This window comes from Balaenoptera physalus (assembly GCF_965194825.1).
Source record: "Balaenoptera physalus genome assembly, contig: HAP1_SCAFFOLD_1162, whole genome shotgun sequence".
In the NCBI taxonomy this organism is placed as follows: Eukaryota; Metazoa; Chordata; class Mammalia; order Artiodactyla; family Balaenopteridae; genus Balaenoptera; species Balaenoptera physalus.
In genome coordinates, this window is record NW_028125632.1 from 1 (window position 1) to 25988 (window position 25988).

At 49.8% G+C, this 25988-nt stretch overlaps 1 long non-coding RNA gene across 1 annotated transcript in view; it reads left to right on the forward strand.

Annotated features, from left to right (window-relative positions):
* The first annotated feature begins 6188 nt into the window (after positions 1-6188).
* The window catches only part of LOC309653784, a 132118-nt gene continuing 112318 nt past the window's right edge, over positions 6189-25988 (forward strand). Inside the window, exon 1 of the long non-coding RNA XR_014259470.1 lies at positions 6189-6294. This is a non-coding gene — a long non-coding RNA (uncharacterized lncRNA). The remainder of the gene's footprint in view (positions 6295-25988) is intronic.

A 25988-nucleotide genomic window follows, 5' to 3' on the forward strand; every position in this document is an offset into this window, starting at 1 on the left:
CTGCCATCAAACCTCAGTCATGTTCCTAGTAAACAGGGCTCCAGAATCAAGCCTCAGTCATTTTGCCAGGCCAGAGTGTTCCACCATCGAACCTCAGTCATGATCCCAGGCCACATGTTTCCACAATGAAACCTCAGTCATTTTCCCAGGCCAAAGGTTTCCAGAATCAAACCTCAGTCATATTCCCAGGAAACATGGTTCCAGAATCAACCTGAGTCATGTTCGAAGGCCACAGGTTTCAACAATCAAACCTCAGTCATGTTCCCAGGACACAGGTGTCCAGAATCAAACCTCAGTCATGTTCCCAGAGAACAGGCTTCCAGAAACAAACCTCAGTCATGTTCCCAAGCCACAGGGTTGCAGAATCAAACCTCAGTCTTGTTCCCAGGACACAGGTGTCCAGAATCAAACCGCAGTCATGTTCCCAGGGAACAGGCTTCCAGAAACAAACCTCAGTCATGTTCCCAAGCCACAGGGTTGCAGAATCAAACCTCAGTCTTGTTCCCAGGACACAGGTGTCCAGAATCAAACCGCAGTCATGTTCCCAGGGAACAGGCTTCCAGAAACAAACCTCAGTCATGTTCCCAGACCCAGGGTTCCAGAATCAAACTTCAGTCTTGTTCCCAGGACACAGGTTTCCAGAATCAACCAGATATCATGTTCCCTGGCCACAGTCTTCCAGAATCAATCCTCAGTCATGTTGCCAGGCCACAGGTTTCCACCATCAAACCTCAGACATGTTCCCAGGCCACAGGGTACCAGAGTCAAACCGTTCGCAGGTTCCCAGGCCACAGAATTCCAGAATCCACCGATGTCATGTGGCCAGGCCACAGGGTTCCAGAATCAATCCTCAGTTATGTTCGCAGGCTACAGGGTTCCGGAATAAAACCTCAGTCATGTTCCCAGTCCACAGGGTTCCAGAATCAAGGCTCAGTCAGGTACCCGGGGCACAGTATTCCACAATCTAAACAGATGTCATGTTCCCAGGCCTCAGGGTTCCAGAATCCACCCATGTCATATTCCCAGGCCACAGGGTTCCAGAATCAATCCTCAGTTATGTTCGCAGGCTACAGGGTTCCGGAATAAAACCTCAGTCATGTTCCCAGTCCACAGGGTTCCAGAATCAAGGCTCAGTCAGGTACCCGGGGCACAGTATTCCACAATCTAAACAGATGTCATGTTCCCAGGCCTCAGGGTTCCAGAATCCACCCATGTCATGTTCCCAGGCCACAGGGTTCCAGAATCAATCCTCAGTTATGTTCCCAGGCTACAGGGTTCCAGAATAAAACCTCAGTCATATTCCCAGTACATAGGGTTCCAGAACCAAGGCTCAGTCAGGTTCCCGGGTCACAGTATTCCACAATCTAAACAGATGTCATGTTACCAGGCCTCAGGGTTCCAGAATCCACCCATGTTATGTTCCCAGGCCACAGGGTTCCAGAATCAATCCTCAGTTATGTTCCCAGGCTACAGGGTTCCAGAATAAAACCTCAGTCATGTTCCTAGTGCACAGTGTTACAGAACCAAGGCTCAGTCAGGTTCCCAGGCCAAAGTATTCCACAATCTAAACAGATGTCATGTTTCCAGGCCACAGGTCTTCAGAATCACGCCTCAGTCATTTTCCCAGGCCACAGAGATCCAGAATCAAACCTCAGTCATGTTGCCAGGCCTCAGATTTCCGGAATCAAACCGATTTCGTGTTCCCAGGCCACAGGGTTCCAGAGTCAAACCATTCGCAGGTTCCCAGGCCACAGTCTTCCAGAATCCACCGATGTCATGTTCCCAGGCCACAGGCTTCCAGAATCAATCCTCAGTTATGTTCCCAGGCTACAGGGATCCAGAATAAAACCTCAGTCATGTTCCCAGTCCACAGGGTTCCAGAACCAAGGCTCAGTCAGGTTCCCGGGCCACAGTATTCCACAATCTAAACAGATGTCATGTTCCAAGGCCTCAGGTTTCCAGAATCCACCCATGTCATGTACCTGGGCCACAGGGTTCCAAAGTGAATCCTCAGTTATGTTCCCAGGCTACACGGCTCCAGAATAAAACCTCAGTCATATTCCCAGTCCACAGGTTTCCAGAACCAAGGCTCAGTCAAGTTCCCAGGCCACAGTATTCCACAATCTAAACAGATTTCATGTTCCCAGGCCTCAGGGTTCCAGAATCCACCCATGTCATGTTAACAGGACACAGGGTTCCAGAATAAAACCTCAGTCATGTTCCCAGTCCACAGGGGTCCAGAACCAAGGCTCAGTCAGGTTCCCGGGGCACAGTATTCCACAATCTAAACAGATGTCATGTTCCCAGGCCACAGGGATCCAGAATCAAACCTCAGTCATGTTGCCAGGCCATAGGGTACCACCATCAAACCTCAGTCATATTCCCAGGCCTAAGGTTTCCAGAATCAAACCGATTTCATGTTTCCAGGCAACAGGGTACCAGAATCCAAACCGATGTCATGTTCCCAGGGCACAGGATTCCACACTCTAACATCAGTCATGTTCCCAGGCCAATGGTTTCCAGAATCAAACCTAAGTCATATTCCCAGGCCACATGGTTCCAGAATCAAACCTCAGTCGTGTTCCCAGGACACAGGGTTCCAGAATAAAACCTCAGTCATTTTCCCTGGACACAGGTTTCAGAAATGAAATCCCAGTCATGTTCCCAGGCCACAGGGTTCCAGAATCAATCCTCAGTTATGTTCCCAGGCTACAGGGTTCCAGAATAAAACGTCAGTCATGTTCCCAGTCCACAGGGTTCCAGAACCAAGGCTCAGTCAGGTTCCCGGGGCACAGTATTCCACAATCTAAACAGATGTCATGTTCCCAGGCCACAGGTTTCCAGAATCATGCCTCAGTCATGTTCCCAGGCCACAGGCATCCAGAATCAAACCTCAGTCATGTTGCCAGGCCATAGGGTACCACAATCAAACCTCAGTCATATTCCCAGACCTCAGGTTTACAGAATCAAACCGATTTCATGTTCCCAGGCAACAGGGTACCAGAATCCAAACCGATGTCATGTTCCCAGGCCACAGGATTCCACATTCTTACATCAGTCATGTTCCCAGGCCAATGGTTTCCAGAATCAAACCTCAGTCATATTCCCAGGCCACATGGTTACAGAATCAAACCTCAGTCGTGTTCCCAGGACACAGGGTTCCAGAATAAAACCTCAGTCATGTTCCCTGGACACAGGTTTCAGAAATCAAATCCCAGTCATGTTCCCAGGCCATAGGGTTCCACAATTAAACCTCAGTCATATTCCCAGGCCAGAGGGTTCCACAATCAAACCTCAGTCCTGTTGCCAGGCCACGGTTCCACCATCAAGCCTCAGTCATGTTCCCAGGTCAGAGTGTTCCACAATCTAACCTAAGTCATCTTGCCAAGCCACAGGGTTCCACCATCAAACCTCAGGCATATTGCCAGGCCACAGTGTTCCACCATCAAGCCTCACTCATGTTCCCAAGCCTGAGGGTTCCACTATCAAACCTCAATCATGTTGCCAGGCCACAGGATTCAACCATGAAACCTCAGTCATGTTCCCAGTAAACAGGGCTCCAGAATCAAACCAATGTCATGTTCCCATGCCACGGGGTTCCAGTATCAGGCCTCAGGCATGGTCCCCGTGCACAGGGTTCCAAATCAAACCTCAGTCATGTTGCCAGTCCACAGGTTTCTGCCATCAAACCTCAGTCATGTTCCCAGTAAACAGGGCTCCAGAATCAAGCCTCAGTCATTTTGCCAGGCCAGAGTGTTCCACCATCAAACCTCAGTCATGATCCCAGGCCACATGTTTCCACAATGAAACCTCAGTCATTTTCCCAGGCCAAAGGTTTCCAGAATCAAACCTCAGTCATATTCCCAGGACACATGGTTCCAGAATCAACCTGAGTCATGTTCGAAGGCCACAGGTTTCAACAATCAAACCTCAGTCATGTTCCCAGGACACAGGTGTCCAGAATCAAACCTCAGTCATGTTCCCAGAGAACAGGCTTCCAGAAACAAACCTCAGTCATGTTCCCAAGCCACAGGGTTGCAGAATCAAACCTCAGTCTTGTTCCCAGGACACAGGTGTCCAGAATCAAACCGCAGTCATGTTCCCAGGGAACAGGCTTCCAGAAACAAACCTCAGTCATGTTCCCAAGCCACAGGGTTGCAGAATCAAACCTCAGTCATGTTCCCAGGACACAGGTTTCCAGAATCAACCAGATATCATATTCCCGGGCCACAGTCTTCCAGAATCAATCCTCAGTCATGTTGCCAGGCCACAGGTTTCCACCATCAAACCTCAGACATGTTCCCAGGCCACAGGGTACCAGAGTCAAACCGTTCGCAGGTTCCCAGGCCACAGAGTTCCAGAATCCACCGATGTCATGCGGCCAGGCCACAGGGTTCCAGAATCAATCCTCAGTTATGTTCGCAGGCTACAGGGTTCCGGAATAAAACCTCAGTCATGTTCCCAGTCCACAGGGTTCCAGAATCAAGGCTCAGTCAGGTACCCGGGGCACAGTATTCCACAATCTAAACAGATGTCATGTTCCCAGGCCTCAGGGTTCCAGAATCCACCCATGTCATGTTCCAAGGACACAGGGTTCCAGAATCAATCCTCAGTTATGTTCCCAGGCTACAGGGTTCCAGAATAAAACCTCAGTCATGTTCCTAGTGCACAGTGTTCCAGAACCAAGGCTCAGTCAGGTTCCCAGGCCAAAGTATTCCACAATCTAAACAGATGTCATGTTTCCAGGCCACAGGTCTTCAGAATCACGCCTCAGTCATTTTCCCAGGCCACAGAGATCCAGAATCAAACCTCAGTCATGTTGCCAGGCCTCAGATTTCCGGAATCAAACCGATTTCGTGTTCCCAGGCCACAGGGTTCCAGAGTCAAACCATTCGCAGGTTCCCAGGCCACAGTGTTACAGAATCCACCGATGTCATGTTCCCAGGCCACAGGCTTCCAGAATCAATCCTCAGTTATGTTCCCAGGCTACAGGGTTCCAGAATAAAACCTCAGTCATGTTCCCAGTCCACAGGGTTCCAGAACCAAGGCTCAGTCAGGTTCCCGGGCCACAGTATTCCACAATCTAAACAGATGTCATGTTCCAAGGCCTCAGGTTTCCAGAATCCACCCATGTCATGTTCCTGGGCCACAGGGTTCCAAAGTGAATCCTCAGTTATGTTCCCAGGCTACAAGGCTCCAGAATAAAACCTCAGTCATATTCCCAGTCCACAGATTTCCAGAACCAAGGCTCAGTCAAGTTCCCAGGCCACAGTATTCCACAATCTAAACAGATTTCATGTTCCCAGGCCTCAGGGTTCCAGAATCCACCCATGTCATGTTAACAGGACACAGGCTTCCAGAATAAAACCTCAGTCATGTTCCCAGTCCACAGGGGTCCAGAACCAAGGCTCAGTCAGGTTCCCGGGGCACAGTATTCCACAATCTAAACAGATGTCATGTTCCCAGGCCACAGGGATCCAGAATCAAACCTCAGTCATGTTGCCAGGCCATAGGGTACCACCATCAAACCTCAGTCATATTCCCAGGCCTAAGGTTTCCAGAATCAAACCGATTTCATGTTTCCAGGCAACAGGGTACCAGAATCCAAACCGATGTCATGTTCCCAGGGCACAGGATTCCACACTCTAACATCAGTCATGTTCCCAGGCCAATGGTTTCCAGAATCAAACCTAAGTCATATTCCCAGGCCACATGGTTCCAGAATCAAACCTCAGTCGTGTTCCCAGGACACAGGGTTCCAGAATAAAACCTCAGTCATTTTCCCTGGACACAGGTTTCAGAAATCAAATCCCAGTCATGTTCCCAGGCCACAGGGTTCCAGAATCAATCCTCAGTTATGTTCCCAGGCTACAGGGTTCCAGAATAATACGTCAGTCATGTTCCCAGTCCACAGGGTTCCAGAACCAAGGCTCAGTCACGTTCCCAGGGCACAGTATTCCACAATCTAAACAGATGTCATGTTCCCAGGCCTCAGGGTTCCAGAATCCACCCATGTCATGTTCCGAGGCCACAGGGTTCCAGAATCAATCCTCAGTTATGTTCCCAGGCCACAGGGTTCCGGAATAAAACCTCAGTCATGTTCCCAGTCCACAGGGTTCCAGAATCAAGGCTCAGTCAGGTACCCGGGGCACAGTATTCCACAATCTAAACAGATGTCATGTTCCCAGGCCTCAGGGTTCCAGAATCCACCCATGTCATGTTCCCAGGCCACAGGGTTCCAGAATCAATCCTCAGTTATGTTCCCAGGCTACAGGGTTCTAGAATAAAACGTCAGTCATGTTCCCAGTCCACAGGGTTCCAGAACCAAGGCTCAGTCAGGTTCCCGGGGCACAGTATTCCACAATCTAAACAGATGTCATGTTCCCAGGCCACAGGATTCCGCACTCTAACATCAGTCATGTTCCCAGGCCACATGGTTCCAGAATCAAACCTCAGTCGTTGTCCCAGGACACAGGGTTCCAGAAGAAAACCTCAGTCATGTTCCCTGGACACAGGTTTCAGTAATCAAATCCCAGTCATGTTCCCAGGCCACAGGGTTCCACAATTAAACCTCAGTCATATTCCCAGGCCAGAGGGTTCCACAATCAAACCTCAGTCCTGTGGCCAGGCCACGGTTCCACCATCAAGCCTCAGTCATGTTCCCAGGTCAGAGTGTTCCACAATCTAACCTAAGTCATCTTGCCAAGCCACAGGGTTCCACCATCAAACCTCAGGCATATTGCCAGGCCACAGTGTTCCACCATCAAGCCTCACTCATGTTCCCAAGCCTGAGGGTTCCACTATCAAACCTCAATCATGTGGCCAGGCCACAGGATTCAACCATGAAACCTCAGTCATGTTCCCAGTAAACAGGGCTCCAGAATCAAACCAATGTCATGTTCCCATGCCACGGGGTTCCAGTATCAGGCCTCAGTCATGGTCCCCGTGCACAGGGTTCCAAATCAAACCTCAGTCATGTTGCCAGTCCACAGGTTTCTGCCATCAAACCTCAGTCATGTTCCTAGTAAACAGGGCTCCAGAATCAAGCCTCAGTCATTTTGCCAGGCCAGAGTGTTCCACCATCGAACCTCAGTCATGATCCCAGGCCACATGTTTCCACAATGAAACCTCAGTCATTTTCCCAGGCCAAAGGTTTCCAGAATCAAACCTCAGTCATATTCCCAGGACACATGGTTCCAGAATCAACCTGAGTCATGTTCGAAGGCCACAGGTTTCAACAATCAAACCTCAGTCATGTTCCCAGGACACAGGTGTCCAGAATCAAACCTCAGTCATGTTCCCAGAGAACAGGCTTCCAGAAACAAACCTCAGTCATGTTCCCAAGCCACAGGGTTGCAGAATCAAACCTCAGTCTTGTTCCCAGGACACAGGTGTCCAGAATCAAGGCTCAGTCAGGTACCCGGGGCACAGTATTCCACAATCTAAACAGATGTCATGTTCCAAGGCCTCAGTTTTCCAGAATCCACCCATGTCATGTTCCTGGGCCACAGGGTTCCAAAGGGAATCCTCAGTTATGTTCCCAGGCTACACGGCTCCAGAATAAAACCTCAGTCATATTCCCAGTCCACAGGTTTCCAGAACCAAGGCTCAGTCAAGTTCCCAGGCCACAGTATTCCACAATCTAAACAGATGTCATGTTCCCAGGCCTCAGGGTTCCAGAATCCACCCATGTCATGTTAACAGGACACACGGATCCAGAATAAAACCTGAGTCATATTCCCAGTCCACAGGTTTCCAGAACCAAGGCTCAGTCAGGTTCCCGGGGCAGAGTATTCCACAATCTAAACAGATGTCATGTTCCCAGGCCACATGGTTCCAGAATCAAACCTCAGTCGTGTTCCCAGGACACAGGGTTCCAGAATAAAACCTCAGTCATTTTCCCTGGACACAGGTTTCAGAAATCAAATCCCAGTCATGTTCCCAGGCCACAGGGTTCCAGAATCAATCCTCAGTTATGTTCCCAGGCTACAGGGCTCCAGAATAAAACGTCAGTCATGTTCCCAGCCCACAGGGTTCCAGAACCAAGGCTCAGTCACGTTCCCAGGGCACAGTATTCCACAATCTAAACAGATGTCATGTTCCCAGGCCTCAGGGTTCCAGAATCCACCCATGTCATGTTCCCAGGCCACAGGGTTCCAGAATCAATCCTCAGTTATGTTCCCAGGCTACAAGGTTCCAGAATAAAACCTCAGTCATGTTCCTAGTCCACAGGGTTCCAGAATCCACCGTTGTCATGTGCCCAGGCCACAGGGTTCCAGAATCAATCCTCAGTTATGGTCCCAGGCTACAGGGTTCCAGAATAAAACCTCAGTCATGTTCCCAGTCCACAGGGTTCCAGAACCAAGGCTCAGTCAGGTTCCCGGGGCACAGTATTCCACAATCTAAACAGATGTCATGTTCCCAGGCCACAGGTTTCCAGAATCATGCCTCAGTCATGTTCCCAGGCCACAGGCATCCAGAATCAAACCTCAGTCATGTTGCCAGGCCATAGGGTACCACAATCAAACCTCAGTCATATTCCCAGACCTCAGGTTTACAGAATCAAACCGATTTCATGTTCCCAGGCAACAGGGTACCAGAATCCAAACCGATGTCATGTTCCCAGGCCACAGGATTCCACATTCTAACATCAGTCATGTTCCCAGGCCAATGGTTTCCAGAATCAAACCTCAGTCATATTCCCAGGCCACATGGTTACAGAATCAAACCTCAGTCGTGTTCCCAGGACACAGGGTTCCAGAATAAAACCTCAGTCATGTTCCCTGGACACAGGTTTCAGAAATCAAATCCCAGTCATGTTCCCAGGCCACAGGGTTCCACAATTAAACCTCAGTCATATTCCCAGGCCAGAGGGTTCCACAATCAAACCTCAGTCCTGTTGCCAGGCCACGGTTCCACCATCAAGCCTCAGTCATGTTCCCAGGTCAGAGTGTTCCACAATCTAACCTAAGTCATCTTGCCAAGCCACAGGGTTCCACCATCAAACCTCAGGCATATTGCCAGGCCACAGTGTTCCACCATCAAGCCTCACTCATGTTCCCAAGCCTGAGGGTTCCACTATCAAACCTCAATCATGTTGCCAGGCCACAGGATTCAACCATGAAACCTCAGTCATGTTCCCAGTAAACAGGGCTCCAGAATCAAACCAATGTCATGTTCCCATGCCACGGGGTTCCAGTATCAGGCCTCAGGCATGGTCCCCGTGCACAGGGTTCCAAATCAAACCTCAGTCATGTTGCCAGTCCACAGGTTTCTGCCATCAAACCTCAGTCATGTTCCCAGTAAACAGGGCTCCAGAATCAAGCCTCAGTCATTTTGCCAGGCCAGAGTGTTCCACCATCAAACCTCAGTCATGATCCCAGGCCACATGTTTCCACAATGAAACCTCAGTCATTTTCCCAGGCCAAAGGTTTCCAGAATCAAACCTCAGTCATATTCCCAGGACACATGGTTCCAGAATCAACCTGAGTCATGTTCGAAGGCCACAGGTTTCAACAATCAAACCTCAGTCATGTTCCCAGGACACAGGTGTCCAGAATCAAACCTCAGTCATGTTCCCAGAGAACAGGCTTCCAGAAACAAACCTCAGTCATGTTCCCAAGCCACAGGGTTGCAGAATCAAACCTCAGTCTTGTTCCCAGGACACAGGTGTCCAGAATCAAACCGCAGTCATGTTCCCAGGGAACAGGCTTCCAGAAACAAACCTCAGTCATGTTCCCAGGCCACAGGGTTCCAGAATCAAACTTCAGTCTTGTTCCCAGGACACAGGTTTCCAGAATCAACCAGATATCATGTTCCCTGGCCACAGTCTTCCAGAATCAATCCTCAGTCATGTTGCCAGGCCACAGGTTTCCACCATCAAACCTCAGACATGTTCCCAGGCCACAGGGTACCAGAGTCAAACCGTTCGCAGGTTCCCAGGCCACAGAGTTCCAGAATCCACCGATGTCATGCGGCCAGGCCACAGGGTTCCAGAATGAATCCTCAGTTATGTTCGCAGGCTACAGGGTTCCGGAATAAAACCTCAGTCATGTTCCCAGTCCACAGGGTTCCAGAATCAAGGCTCAGTCAGGTACCCGGGGCACAGTATTCCACAATCTAAACAGATGTCATGTTCCAAGGCCTCAGGGTTCCAGAATCCACCCATGTCATGTTCCCAGGCCACAGGGTTCCAGAATCAATCCTCAGTTATTTTCCCAGGCTACAGGGTTCCAGAATAAAACCTCAGTCATATTCCCAGTACATAGGGTTCCAGAACCAAGGCTCAGTCAGGTTCCCGGGTCACAGTATTCCACAATCTAAACAGATGTCTTGTTCCCAGGCCTCAGGGTTCCAGAATCCACCCATGTTATGTTCCCAGGCCACAGGGTTCCAGAATCAATCCTCAGTTATGTTCCCAGGCTACAGGGTTCCAGAATAAAACCTCAGTCATGTTCCTAGTGCACAGTGTTCCAGAACCAAGGCTCAGTCAGGTTCCCGGGCCAAAGTATTCCACAATCTAAACAGATGTCATGTTTCCAGGCCACAGGTCTTCAGAATCACGCCTCAGTCATTTTCCCAGGCCACAGAGATCCAGAATCAAACCTCAGTCATGTTGCCAGGCCTCAGATTTCCGGAATCAAACGGATTTCGTGTTCCCAGGCCACAGGGTTCCAGAGTCAAACCGTTCTCAGGTTCCCAGGCCACAGTGTTCCAGAATCCACCGATGTCATGTTCCCAGGCCACAGGCTTCCAGAATCAATCCTCAGTTATGTTCCCAGGCTACAGGGTTCCAGAATAAAACCTCAGTCATGTTCCCAGTCCACAGGGTTCCAGAACCAAGGTTCAGTCAGGTTCCCGGGCCACAGTATTCCACAATCTAAACAGATGTCATGTTCCAAGGCCTCAGGTTTCCAGAATCCACCCATGTCATGTTCCTGGGCCACAGGGTTCCAAAGGGAATCCTCAGTTATGTTCCCAGGCTACACGGCTCCAGAATAAAACCTCAGTCATATTCCCAGTCCACAGGTTTCCAGAACCAAGGCTCAGTCAAGTTCCCAGGCCACAGTATTCCACAATCTAAACAGATGTCATGTTCCCAGGCCTCAGGGTTCCAGAATCCACCCATGTCATGTTAACAGGACACACGGATCCAGAATAAAACCTCAGTCATATTCCCAGTCCACAGGTTTCCAGAACAAAGGCTCAGTCAGGTTCCCGGGGCAGAGTATTCCACAATCTAAACAGATGTCATGTTCCCAGGCCACATGGTTCCAGAATCAAACCTCAGTCGTGTTCCCAGGACACAGGGTTCCAGAATAAAACCTCAGTCATTTTCCCTGGACACAGGTTTCAGAAATCAAATCCCAGTCATGTTCCCAGGCCACAGGGTTCCAGAATCAATCCTCAGTTATGTTCCCAGGCTACAGGGTTCCAGAATAAAACGTCAGTCATGTTCCCAGTCCACAGGGTTCCAGAACCAAGGCTCAGTCACGTTCCCAGGGCACAGTATTCCACAATCTAAACAGATGTCATGTTCCCAGGCCTCAGGGTTCCAGAATCCACCGTTGTCATGTGCCCAGGCCACAGGGTTCCAGAATCAATCCTCAGTTATGGTCCCAGGCTACAGGGTTCCAGAATAAAACCTCAGTCATGTTCCCAGTCCACAGGGTTCCAGAACCAAGGCTCAGTCAGGTTCCCGGGGCACAGTATTCCACAATCTAAACAGATGTCATGTTCCCAGGCCACAGGTTTCCAGAATCATGCCTCAGTCATGTTCCCAGGCCACAGGCATCCAGAATCAAACCTCAGTCATGTTGCCAGGCCATAGGGTACCACAATCAAACCTCAGTCATATTCCCAGACCTCAGGTTTACAGAATCAAACCGATTTCATGTTCCCAGGCAACAGGGTACCAGAATCCAAACCGATGGCATGTTCCCAGGCCACAGGATTCCACATTCTAACATCAGTCATGTTCCCAGGCCAATGGTTTCCAGAATCAAACCTCAGTCATATTCCCAGGCCACATGGTTACAGAATCAAACCTCAGTCGTGTTCCCAGGACACAGGGTTCCAGAATAAAACCTCAGTCATGTTCCCTGGACACAGGTTTCAGAAATCAAATCCCAGTCATGTTCCCAGGCCACAGGGTTCCACAATTAAACCTCAGTCATATTCCCAGGCCAGAGGGTTCCACTATCAAACCTCAGTCCTGTTGCCAGGCCACGGTTCCACCATCAAGCCTCAGTCATGTTCCCAGGTCAGAGTGTTCCACAATCTAACCTAAGTCATCTTGCCAAGCCACAGGGTTCCACCATCAAACCTCAGGCATATTGCCAGGCCACAGTGTTCCACCATCAAGCCTCACTCATGTTCCCAAGCCTGAGGGTTCCACTATCAAACCTCAATCATGTTGCCAGGCCACAGGATTCAACCATGAAACCTCAGTCATGTTCCCAGTAAACAGGGCTCCAGAATCAAACCAATGTCATGTTCCCATGCCACGGGGTTCCAGTATCAGGCCTCAGTCATGGTCCCCGTGCACAGGGTTCCAAATCAAACCTCAGTCATGTTGCCAGTCCACAGGTTTCTGCCATCAAACCTCAGTCATGTTCCCAGTAAACAGGGCTCCAGAATCAAGCCTCAGTCATTTTGCCAGGCCAGAGTGTTCCACCATCAAACCTCAGTCATGATCCCAGGCCACATGTTTCCACAATGAAACCTCAGTCATTTTCCCAGGCCAAAGGTTTCCAGAATCAAACCTCAGTCATATTCCCAGGACACATGGTTCCAGAATCAACCTGAGTCATGTTCGAAGGCCACAGGTTTCAACAATCAAACCTCAGTCATGTTCCCAGGACACAGGTGTCCAGAATCAAACCTCAGTCATGTTCCCAGAGAACAGGCTTCCAGAAACAAACCTCAGTCATGTTCCCAAGCCACAGGGTTGCAGAATCAAACCTCAGTCTTGTTCCCAGGATACAGGTGTCCAGAATCAAACCGCAGTCATGTTCCCAGGGAACAGGCTTCCAGAAACAAACCTCAGTCATGTTCCCAGGCCACAGGGTTTCAGAGTCAAACTTCAGTCTTGTTCCCAGGACACAGGTTTCCAGAATCAACCAGATATCATGTTCCCTGGCCACAGTCTTCCAGAATCAATCCTCAGTCATGTTGCCAGGCCACAGGTTTCCACCATCAAACCTCAGACATGTTCCCAGGCCACAGGGTACCAGAGTCAAACCGTTCGCAGGTTCCCAGGCCACAGAGTTCCAGAATCCACCGATGTCATGCGCCCAGGCCACAGGGTTCCAGAATCAATCCTCAGTTATGTTCGCAGGCTACAGGGTTCCGGAATATAACCTCAGTCATGTTCCCAGTCCACAGGGTTCCAGAATCAAGGCTCAGTCAGGTACCCGGGGCACAGTATTCCACAATCTAAACGGATGTCATGTTCCCAGGCCTCAGGGTTCCAGAATCCACCCATGTCATGTTCCCAGGCCACAGGGTTCCAGAATCAATCCTCAGTTATGTTCCCAGGCTACAGGGTTCCAGAATAAAACCTCAGTCATATTCCCAGTACATAGGGTTCCAGAACCAAGGCTCAGTCAGGTTCCCGGGCCAAAGTATTCCACAATCTAAACAGATGTCATGTTTCCAGGCCACAGGTCTTCAAAATCACGCCTCAGTCATTTTCCCAGGCCACAGAGATCCAGAATCAAACCTCAGTCATGTTGCAAGGCCTCAGATTTCCGGAATCAAACCGATTTCGTGTTCCCAGGCCACAGGGTTCCAGAGTCAAACCGTTCGCAGGTTCCCAGGCCACAGTGTTCCAGAATCCACCGATGTCATGTTCCCAGGCCACAGGCTTCCAGAATCAATCCTCAGTTATGTTCCCAGGCTACAGGGTTCCAGAATAAAACCTCAGTCATTATCCCAGTCCACAGGGTTCCAGAACCAAGGCTCAGTCAGGTTCCGGGGCCACAGTATTCCACAATCTAAACAGATGTCATGTTCCAAGGCCTCAGGGTTCCAGAATCCACCCATGTCATGTTCCTGGGCCACAGGGTTCCAAAGTGAATCCTCAGTTATGTTCCCAGGCTACACGGCTCCAGAATAAAACCTCAGTCATATTCCCAGTCCACAGGTTTCCAGAACCAAGGCTCAGTCAAGTTCCCAGGCCACAGTATTCCACAATCTAAACAGATTTCATGTTCCCAGGCCTCAGGGTTCCAGAATCCACCCATGTCATGTTAACAGGACACAGGGTTCCAGAATAAAACCTCAGTCATGTTCCCAGTCCACAGGGGTCCAGAACCAAGGCTCAGTCAGGTTCCCGGGGCACAGTATTCCACAATCTAAACAGATGTCATGTTCCCAGGCCACAGGGATCCAGAATCAAACCTCAGTCATGTTGCCAGGCCATAGGGTACCACCATCAAACCTCAGTCATATTCCCAGGCCTAAGGTTTCCAGAATCAAACCGATTTCATGTTTCCAGGCAACAGGGTACCAGAATCCAAACCGAGGTCATGTTCCCAGGGCACAGGATTCCACACTCTAACATCAGTCATGTTCCCAGGCCAATGGTTTCCAGAATCAAACCTAAGTCATATTCCCAGGCCACATGGTTCCAGAATCAAACCTCAGTCGTGTTCCCAGGACACAGGGTTCCAGAATAAAACCTCAGTCATTTTCCCTGGACACAGGTTTCAGAAATCAAATCCCAGTCATGTTCCCAGGCCACAGGGTTCCAGAATCAATCCTCAGTTATGTTCCCAGGCTACAGTGTTCCAGAATAAAACGTCAGTCATGTTCCCAGTCCACAGGGTTCCAGAACCAAGGCTCAGTCACGTTCCCAGGGCACAGTATTCCACAATCTAAACAGATGTCATGTTCCCAGGCCTCAGGGTTCCAGAATCCACCCATGTCATGTTCCCAGGCCACAGGGTTCCAGAATCAATCCTCAGTTATGTTCCCAGGCTACAAGGTTCCAGAATAAAACCTCAGTCATGTTCCTAGTCCACAGGGTTCCAGAATCCACCGTTGTCATGTGCCCAGGCCACAGGGTTCCAGAATCAATCCTCAGTTATGGTCCCAGGCTACAGGGTTCCAGAATAAAACCTCAGTCATGTTCCCAGTCCACAGGGTTCCAGAACCAAGGCTCAGTCAGGTTCCCGGGGCACAGTATTCCACAATCTAAACAGATGTCATGTTCCCAGGCCACAGGTTTCCAGAATCATGCCTCAGTCATGTTCCCAGGCCACAGGCATCCAGAATCAAACCTCAGTCATGTTGCCAGGCCATAGGGTACCACAATCAAACCTCAGTCATATTCCCAGACCTCAGGTTTACAGAATCAAACCGATTTCATGTTCCCAGGCAACAGGGTACCAGAATCCAAACCGATGTCATGTTCCCAGGCCACAGGATTCCACATTCTAACATCAGTCATGTTCCCAGGCCAATGGTTTCCAGAATCAAACCTCAGTCATATTCCCAGGCCACATGGTTACACAATCAAACCTCAGTCGTGTTCCCAGGACACAGGGTTCCAGAATAAAACCTCAGTCATGTTCCCTGGACACAGGTTTCAGAAATCAAATCCCAGTCATGTTCCCAGGCCACAGGGTTCCACAATTAAACCTCAGTCATATTCCCAGGCCAGAGGGTTCCACAATCAAACCTCAGTCCTGTTGCCAGGCCACGGTTCCACCATCAAGCCTCAGTCATGTTCCCAGGTCAGAGTGTTCCACAATCTAACCTAAGTCATCTTGCCAAGCCACAGGGTTCCACCATCAAACCTCAGGCATATTGCCAGGCCACAGTGTTCCACCATCAAGCCTCACTCATGTTCCCAAGCCTGAGGGTTCCACTATCAAACCTCAATCATGTTGCCAGGCCACAGGATTCAACCATGAAACCTCAGTCATGTTCCCAGTAAACAGGGCTCCAGAATCAAACCAATGTCATGTTCCCATGCCACGGGGTTCCAGTATCAGGCCTCAGGCATGGTCCCCGTGCACAGGGTTCCAAATCAAACCTCAGTCATGTTGCCAGTCCACAGGTTTCTGCCATCAAACCTCAGTCATGTTCCCAGTAAACAGGGCTCCAGAATCAAGCCTCAGTCATTTTGCCAGGCCAGAGTGTTCCACCATCAAACCTCAGTCATGATCCCAGGCCACATGTTTCCACAATGAAACCTCAGTCATTTTCCCAGGCCAAAGTTTTCCAGAATCAAACCTCAGTCATATTCCCAGGACACATGGTTCCAGAATCAACCTGAGTCATGTTCGAAGGCCACAGGTTTCAACAATCAAACCTCAGTCATGTTCCCAGGACACAGGTGTCCAGAATCAAACCTCAGTCATGTTCCCAGAGAACAGGCTTCCAGAAACAAACCTCAGTCATGTTCCCAAGCCACAGGGTTGCAGAATCAAACCTCAGTCTTGTTCCCAGGACACAGGTGTCCAGAATCAAACCGCAGTCATGTTCCCAGGGAACAGGCTTCCAGAAACAAACCTCAGTCATGTTCCCAGGCCACAGGGTTCCAGAATCAAACTTCAGTCTTGTTCCCAGGACACAGGTTTCCAGAATCAACCAGATATCATGTTCCCTGGCCACAGTCTTCCAGAATCAATCCTCAGTCATGTTGCCAGGCCACAGGTTTCCACCATCAAACCTCAGACATGTTCCCAGGCCACAGGGTACCAGAGTCAAACCGTTCGCAGGTTCCCAGGCCACAGAGTTCCAGAATCCACCGATGTCATGCGGCCAGGCCACAGGGTTCCAGAATGAATCCTCAGTTATGTTCGCAGGCTACAGGGTTCCGGAATAAAACCTCAGTCATGTTCCCAGTCCACAGGGTTCCAGAATCAAGGCTCAGTCAGGTACCCGGGGCACAGTATTCCACAATCTAAACAGATGTCATGTTCCAAGGCCTCAGGGTTCCAGAATCCACCCATGTCATGTTCCCAGGCCACAGGGTTCCAGAATCAATCCTCAGTTATTTTCCCAGGCTACAGGGTTCCAGAATAAAACCTCAGTCATATTCCCAGTACATAGGGTTCCAGAACCAAGGCTCAGTCAGGTTCCCGGGTCACAGTATTCCACAATCTAAACAGATGTCTTGTTCCCAGGCCTCAGGGTTCCAGAATCCACCCATGTTATGTTCCCAGGCCACAGGGTTCCAGAATCAATCCTCAGTTATGTTCCCAGGCTACAGGGTTCCAGAATAAAACCTCAGTCATGTTCCTAGTGCACAGTGTTCCAGAACCAAGGCTCAGTCAGGTTCCCGGGCCAAAGTATTCCACATTCTAAACAGATGTCATGTTTCCAGGCCACAGGTCTTCAGAATCACGCCTCAGTCATTTTCCCAGGCCACAGAGATCCAGAATCAAACCTCAGTCATGTTGCCAGGCCTCAGATTTCCGGAATCAAACCGATTTCATGTTCCCAGGCAACAGGGTACCAGAATCCAAACCGATGTCATGTTCCCAGGCCACAGGATTCCACATTCTAACATCAGTCATGTTCCCAGGCCAATGGTTTCCAGAATCAAACCTCAGTCATATTCCCAGGCCACATGGTTACACAATCAAACCTCAGTCGTGTTCCCAGGACACAGGGTTCCAGAATAAAACCTCAGTCATGTTCCCTGGACACAGGTTTCAGAAATCAAATCCCAGTCATGTTCCCAGGCCACAGGGTTCCACAATTAAACCTCAGTCATATTCCCAGGCCAGAGGGTTCCACAATCAAACCTCAGTCCTGTTGCCAGGCCACGGTTCCACCATCAAGCCTCAGTCATGTTCCCAGGTCAGAGTGTTCCACAATCTAACCTAAGTCATCTTGCCAAGCCACAGGGTTCCACCATCAAACCTCAGGCATATTGCCAGGCCACAGTGTTCCACCATCAAGCCTCACTCATGTTCCCAAGCCTGAGGGTTCCACTATCAAACCTCAATCATGTTGCCAGGCCACAGGATTCAACCATGAAACCTCAGTCATGTTCCCAGTAAACAGGGCTCCAGAATCAAACCAATGTCATGTTCCCATGCCACGGGGTTCCAGTATCAGGCCTCAGTCATGGTCCCCGTGCACAGGGTTCCAAATCAAACCTCAGTCATGTTGCCAGTCCACAGGTTTCTGCCATCAAACCTCAGTCATGTTCCCAGTAAACAGGGCTCCAGAATCAAGCCTCAGTCATTTTGCCAGGCCAGAGTGTTCCACCATCAAACCTCAGTCATGATCCCAGGCCACATGTTTCCACAATGAAACCTCAGTCATTTTCCCAGGCCAAAGGTTTCCAGAATCAAACCTCAGTCATATTCCCAGGACACATGGTTCCAGAATCAACCTGAGTCATGTTCGAAGGCCACAGGTTTCAACAATCAAACCTCAGTCATGTTCCCAGGACACAGGTGTCCAGAATCAAACCTCAGTCATGTTCCCAGAGAACAGGCTTCCAGAAACAAACCTCAGTCATGTTCCCAAGCCACAGGGTTGCAGAATCAAACCTCAGTCTTGTTCCCAGGATACAGGTGTCCAGAATCAAACCGCAGTCATGTTCCCAGGGAACAGGCTTCCAGAAACAAACCTCAGTCATGTTCCCAGGCCACAGGGTTTCAGAGTCAAACTTCAGTCTTGTTCCCAGGACACAGGTTTCCAGAATCAACCAGATATCATGTTCCCTGGCCACAGTCTTCCAGAATCAATCCTCAGTCATGTTGCCAGGCCACAGGTTTCCACCATCAAACCTCAGACATGTTCCCAGGCCACAGGGTACCAGAGTCAAACCGTTCGCAGGTTCCCAGGCCACAGAGTTCCAGAATCCACCGATGTCATGCGCCCAGGCCACAGGGTTCCAGAATCAATCCTCAGTTATGTTCGCAGGCTACAGGGTTCCGGAATATAACCTCAGTCATGTTCCCAGTCCACAGGGTTCCAGAATCAAGGCTCAGTCAGGTACCCGGGGCACAGTATTCCACAATCTAAACGGATGTCATGTTCCCAGGCCTCAGGGTTCCAGAATCCACCCATGTCATGTTCCCAGGCCACAGGGTTCCAGAATCAATCCTCAGTTATGTTCCCAGGCTACAGGGTTCCAGAATAAAACCTCAGTCATATTCCCAGTACATAGGGTTCCAGAACCAAGGCTCAGTCAGGTTCCCGGGTCACAGTATTCCACAAGCTAAACAGATGTCTTGTTCCCAGGCCTCAGGGTTCCAGAATCCACCCATGTTATGTTCCCAGGCCACAGGGTTCCAGAATCAATCCTCAGTTATGTTCCCAGGCTACAGGGTTCCAGAATAAAACCTCAGTCATGTTCCTAGTGCACAGTGTTCCAGAACCAAGGCTCAGTCAGGTTCCCGGGCCAAAGTATTCCACAATCTAAACAGATGTCATGTTTCCAGGCCACAGGTCTTCAAAATCACGCCTCAGTCATTTTCCCAGGCCACAGAGATCCAGAATCAAACCTCAGTCATGTTGCAAGGCCTCAGATTTCCGGAATCAAACCGATTTCGTGTTCCCAGGCCACAGGGTTCCAGAGTCAAACCGTTCGCAGGTTCCCAGGCCACAGTGTTCCAGAATCCACCGATGTCATGTTCCCAGGCCACAGGCTTCCAGAATCAATCCTCAGTTATGTTCCCAGGCTACAGGGTTCCAGAATAAAACCTCAGTCATTATCCCAGTCCACAGGGTTCCAGAACCAAGGCTCAGTCAGGTTCCCGGGCCACAGTATTCCACAATCTAAACAGATGTCATGTTCCAAGGCCTCAGGGTTCCAGAATCCACCCATGTCATGTTCCTGGGCCACAGGGTTCCAAAGTGAATCCTCAGTTATGTTCCCAGGCTACACGGCTCCAGAATAAAACCTCAGTCATATTCCCAGTCCACAGGTTTCCAGAACCAAGGCTCAGTCAAGTTCCCAGGCCACAGTATTCCACAATCTAAACAGATTTCATGTTCCCAGGCCTCAGGGTTCCAGAATCCACCCATGTCATGTTAACAGGACACAGGGTTCCAGAATAAAACCTCAGTCATGTTCCCAGTCCACAGGGGTCCAGAACCAAGGCTCAGTCAGGTTCCCGGGGCACAGTATTCCACAATCTAAACAGATGTCATGTTCCCAGGCCACAGGGATCCAGAATCAAACCTCAGTCATGTTGCCAGGCCATAGGGTACCACCATCAAACCTCAGTCATATTCCCAGGCCTAAGGTTTCCAGAATCAAACCGATTTCATGTTTCCAGGCAACAGGGTACCAGAATCCAAACCGAGGTCATGTTCCCAGGGCACAGGATTCCACACTCTAACATCAGTCATGTTCCCAGGCCAATGGTTTCCAGAATCAAACCTAAGTCATATTCCCAGGCCACATGGTTCCAGAATCAAACTTCAGTCGTGTTCCCAGGACACAGGGTTCCAGAATAAAACCTCAGTCATTTTCCCTGGACACAGGTTTCAGAAATCAAATCCCAGTCATGTTCCCAGGCCACAGGGTTCCAGAATCAATCCTCAGTTATGTTCCCAGGCTACAGTGTTCCAGAATAAAACGTCAGTCATGTTCCCAGTCCACAGGGTTCCAGAACCAAGGCTCAGTCACGTTCCCAGGGCACAGTATTCCACAATCTAAACAGATGTCATGTTCCCAGGCCTCAGGGTTCCAGAATCCACCCATGTCATGTTCCCAGGCCACAGGGTTCCAGAATCAATCCTCAGTTATGTTCCCAGGCTACAAGGTTCCAGAATAAAACCTCAGTCATGTTCCTAGTCCACAGGGTTCCAGAATCCACCGTTGTCATGTGCCCAGGCCACAGGGTTCCAGAATCAATCCTCAGTTATGGTCCCAGGCTACAGGGTTCCAGAATAAAACCTCAGTCATGTTCCCAGTCCACAGGGTTCCAGAACCAAGGCTCAGTCAGGTTCCCGGGGCACAGTATTCCACAATCTAAACAGATGTCATGTTCCCAGGCCACAGGTTTCCAGAATCATGCCTCAGTCATGTTCCCAGGCCACAGGCATCCAGAATCAAACCTCAGTCATGTTGCCAGGCCATAGGGTACCACAATCAAACCTCAGTCATATTCCCAGACCTCAGGTTTACAGAATCAAACCGATTTCATGTTCCCAGGCAACAGGGTACCAGAATCCAAACCGATGTCATGTTCCCAGGCCACAGGATTCCACATTCTAACATCAGTCATGTTCCCAGGCCAATGGTTTCCAGAATCAAACCTCAGTCATATTCCCAGGCCACATGGTTACAGAATCAAACCTCAGTCGTGTTCCCAGGACACAGGGTTCCAGAATAAAACCTCAGTCATGTTCCCTGGACACAGGTTTCAGAAATCAAATCCCAGTCATGTTCCCAGGCCACAGGGTTCCACAATTAAACCTCAGTCATATTCCCAGGCCAGAGGGTTCCACTATCAAACCTCAGTCCTGTTGCCAGGCCACGGTTCCACCATCAAGCCTCAGTCATGTTCCCAGGTCAGAGTGTTCCACAATCTAACCTAAGTCATCTTGCCAAGCCACAGGGTTCCACCATCAAACCTCAGGCATATTGCCAGGCCACAGTGTTCCACCATCAAGCCTCACTCATGTTCCCAAGCCTGAGGGTTCCACTATCAAACCTCAATCATGTGGCCAGGCCACAGGATTCAACCATGAAACCTCAGTCATGTTCCCAGTAAACAGGGCTCCAGAATCAAACCAATGTCATGTTCCCATGCCACGGGGTTCCAGTATCAGGCCTCAGTCATGGTCCCCGTGCACAGGGTTCCAAATCAAACCTCAGTCATGTTGCCAGTCCACAGGTTTCTGCCATCAAACCTCAGTCATGTTCCCAGTAAACAGGGCTCCAGAATCAAGCCTCAGTCATTTTGCCAGGCCAGAGTGTTCCACCATCAAACCTCAGTCATGATCCCAGGCCACATGTTTCCACAATGAAACCTCAGTCATTTTCCCAGGCCAAAGGATTCCAGAATCAAACCTCAGTCATATTCCCAGGACACATGGTTCCAGAATCAACCTGAGTCATGTTCGAAGGCCACAGGTTTCAACAATCAAACCTCAGTCATGTTCCCAGGACACAGGTGTCCAGAATCAAACCTCAGTCATGTTCCCAGAGAACAGGCTTCCAGAAACAAACCTCAGTCATGTTCCCAAGCCACAGGGTTGCAGAATCAAACCTCAGTCTTGTTCCCAGGACACAGGTGTCCAGAATCAAACCGCAGTCATGTTCCCAGGGAACAGGCTTACAGAAACAAACCTCAGTCATGTTCCCAAGCCACAGGGTTCCAGAATCAAACCTCAGTCATGTTCCCAGGACACAGGTTTCCAGAATCAACCAGATATCATGTTCCCGGGCCACAGTCTTCCAGAATCAATCCTCAGTCATGTTGCCAGGCCACAGGTTTCCACCATCAAACCTCAGACATGTTCCCAGGCCACAGGGTACCAGAGTCAAACCGTTCGCAGGTTCCCAGGCCACAGAGTTCCAGAATCCACCGATGTCATGCGGCCAGGCCACAGGGTTCCTGAATCAATCCTCAGTTATGTTCGCAGGCTACAGGGTTCCGGAATAAAACCTCAGTCATGTTCCCAGTCCACAGGGTTCCAGAAACAAGGCTCAGTCAGGTACCCGGGGCACAGTATTCCACAATCTAAACAGATGTCATGTTCCAAGGCCTCAGGGTTCCAGAATCCACCCATGTCATGTTCCCAGGACACAGGGTTCCAGAATCAATCCTCAGTTATGTTCCCAGGATACAGGGTTCCAGAATAAAACCTCAGTCATATTCCCAGTACATAGGGTTCCAGAACCAAGGCTCAGTCAGGTTCCCGGGTCACAGTATTCCACAATCTAAACAGATGTCTTGTTACCAGGCCTCAGGGTTCCAGAATCCACCCATGTTATGTTCCCAGGCCACAGGGTTCCAGAATCAATCCTCAGTTATGTTCCCAGGCTACAGGGTTCCAGAATAAAACCTCAGTCATGTTCCTAGTGCACAGTGTTCCAGAACCAAGGCTCAGTCAGGTTCCCAGGCCAAAGTATTCCACAATCTAAACAGATGTCATGTTTCCAGGCCACAGGTCTTCAGAATCACGCCTCAGTCATTTTCCCAGGCCACAGAGATCCAGAATCAAACCTCAGTCATGTTGCCAGGCCTCAGATTTCCGGAATCAAACCGATTTCGTGTTCCCAGGCCACAGGGTTCCAGAGTCAAACCATTCGCAGGTTCCCAGGCCACAGTGTTCCAGAATCCACCGATGTCATGTTCCCAGGCCACAGGCTTCCAGAATCAATCCTCAGTTATGTTCCCAGGCTACAGGGTTCCAGAATAAAACCTCAGTCATGTTCCCAGTCCACAGGGTTCCAGAACCAAGGCTCAGTCAGGTTCCCGGGCCACAGTATTCCACAATCTAAACAGATGTCATGTTCCAAGGCCTCAGGTTTCCAGAATCCACCCATGTCATGTTCCTGGGCCACAGGGTTCCAAAGTGAATCCTCAGTTATGTTCCCAGGCTACACGGCTCCAGAATAAAACCTCAGTCATATTCCCAGTCCACAGGTTTCCAGAACCAAGGCTCAGTCAAGTTCCCAGGCCACAGTATTCCACAATCTAAACAGATTTCATGTTCCCAGGCCTCAGGGTTCCAGAATCCACCCATGTCATGTTAACAGGACACAGGGTTCCAGAATAAAACCTCAGTCATGTTCCCAGTCCACAGGGGTCCAGAACCAAGGCTCAGTCAGGTTCCCGGGGCACAGTATTCCACAATCTAAACAGATGTCATGTTCCCAGGCCACAGGGATCCAGAATCAAACCTCAGTCATGTTGCCAGGCCATAGGGTACCACCATCAAACCTCAGTCATATTCCCAGGCCTAAGGTTTCCAGAATCAAACCGATTTCATGTTTCCAGGCAACAGGGTACCAGAATCCAAACCGATGTCATGTTCCCAGGGCACAGGATTCCACACTCTAACATCAGTCATGTTCCCAGGCCAATGGTTTCCAGAATCAAACCTAAGTCATATTCCCAGGCCACATGGTTCCAGAATCAAACCTCAGTCGTGTTCCCAGGACACAGGGTTCCAGAATAAAACCTCAGTCATTTTCCCTGGACACAGGTTTCAGAAATCAAATCCCAGTCATGTTCCCAGGCCACAGGGCTCCAGAATCAATCCTCAGTTATGTTCCCAGGCTACAGGGTTCCAGAATAAAACGTCAGTCATGTTCCCAGTCCACAGGGTTCCAGAACCAAGGCTCAGTCACGTTCCCAGGGCACAGTATTCCACAATCTAAACAGATGTCATGTTCCCAGGCCTCAGGGTTCCAGAATCCACCCATGTCATGTTCCCAGGCCACAGGGTTCCAGAATCAATCCTCAGTTATGTTCCCAGGCTACAGGGTTCCAGAATAAAACGTCAGTCATGTTCCCAGTCCACAGGGTTCCAGATCCAAGGCTCAGTCAGGTTCCCGGGGCACAGTATTCCACAATCTAAACAGATGTCATGTTCCCAGGCCTCAGGGTTCCAGAATCCACCCATGTCATGTTAACAGGACACAGGCTTCCAGAATAAAACCTCAGTCATGTTCCCAGTCCACAGGGGTCCAGAACCAAGGCTCAGTCAGGTTCCCGGGGCACAGTATTCCACAATCTAAACAGATGTCATGTTCCCAGGCCACAGGGATCCAGAATCAAACCTCAGTCATGTTGCCAGGCCATAGGGTACCACCATCAAACCTCAGTCATATTCCCAGGCCTAAGGTTTCCAGAATCAAACCGATTTCATGTTTCCAGGCAACAGGGTACCAGAATCCAAACCGATGTCATGTTCCCAGGGCACAGGATTCCACACTCTAACATCAGTCATGTTCCCAGGCCAATGGTTTCCAGAATCAAACCTAAGTCATATTCCCAGGCCACATGGTTCCAGAATCAAACCTCAGTCGTGTTCCCAGGACACAGGGTTCCAGAATAAAACCTCAGTCATTTTCCCTGGACACAGGTTTCAGAAATCAAATCCCAGTCATGTTCCCAGGCCACAGGGTTCCAGAATCAATCCTCAGTTATGTTCCCAGGCTACAGGGTTCCAGAATAAAACGTCAGTCATGTTCCCAGTCCACAGGGTTCCAGAACCAAGGCTCAGTCACGTTCCCAGGGCACAGTATTCCACAATCTAAACAGATGTCATGTTCCCAGGCCTCAGGGTTCCTGAATCCACCCATGTCATGTTCCCAGGCCACAGGGTTCCAGAATCAATCCTCAGTTATGTTCCCAGGCTACAAGGTTCCAGAATAAAACCTCAGTCATGTTCCTAGTCCACAGGGTTCCAGAATCCACCGTTGTCATGTGCCCAGGCCACAGGGTTCCAGAATCAATCCTCAGTTATGGTCCCAGGCTACAGGGTTCCAGAATAAAACCTCAGTCATGTTCCCAGTCCACAGGGTTCCAGAACCAAGGCTCAGTCAGGTTCCCGGGGCACAGTATTCCACAATCTAAAAAGATGTCATGTTCCCAGGCCACAGGTTTCCAGAATCATGCCTCAGTCATGTTCCCAGGCCACAGGCATCCAGAATCAAACCTCAGTCATGTTGCCAGGCCATAGGGTACCACAATCAAACCTCAGTCATATTCCCAGACCTCAGGTTTACAGAATCAAACCGATTTCATGTTCCCAGGCAACAGGGTACCAGAATCCAAACCGATGTCATGTTCCCAGGGCACAGGATTCCACACTCTAACATCAGTCATGTTCCCAGGCCAATGGTTTCCAGAATCAAACCTAAGTCATATTCCCAGGCCACATGGTTCCAGAATCAAACCTCAGTCGTGTTCCCAGGACACAGAGTTCCAGAATAAAACCTCAGTCATTTTCCCTGGACACAGGTTTCAGAAATCAAATCCCAGTCATGTTCCCAGGCCACAGGGTTCCAGAATCAATCCTCAGTTATGTTCCCAGGCTACAGGGTT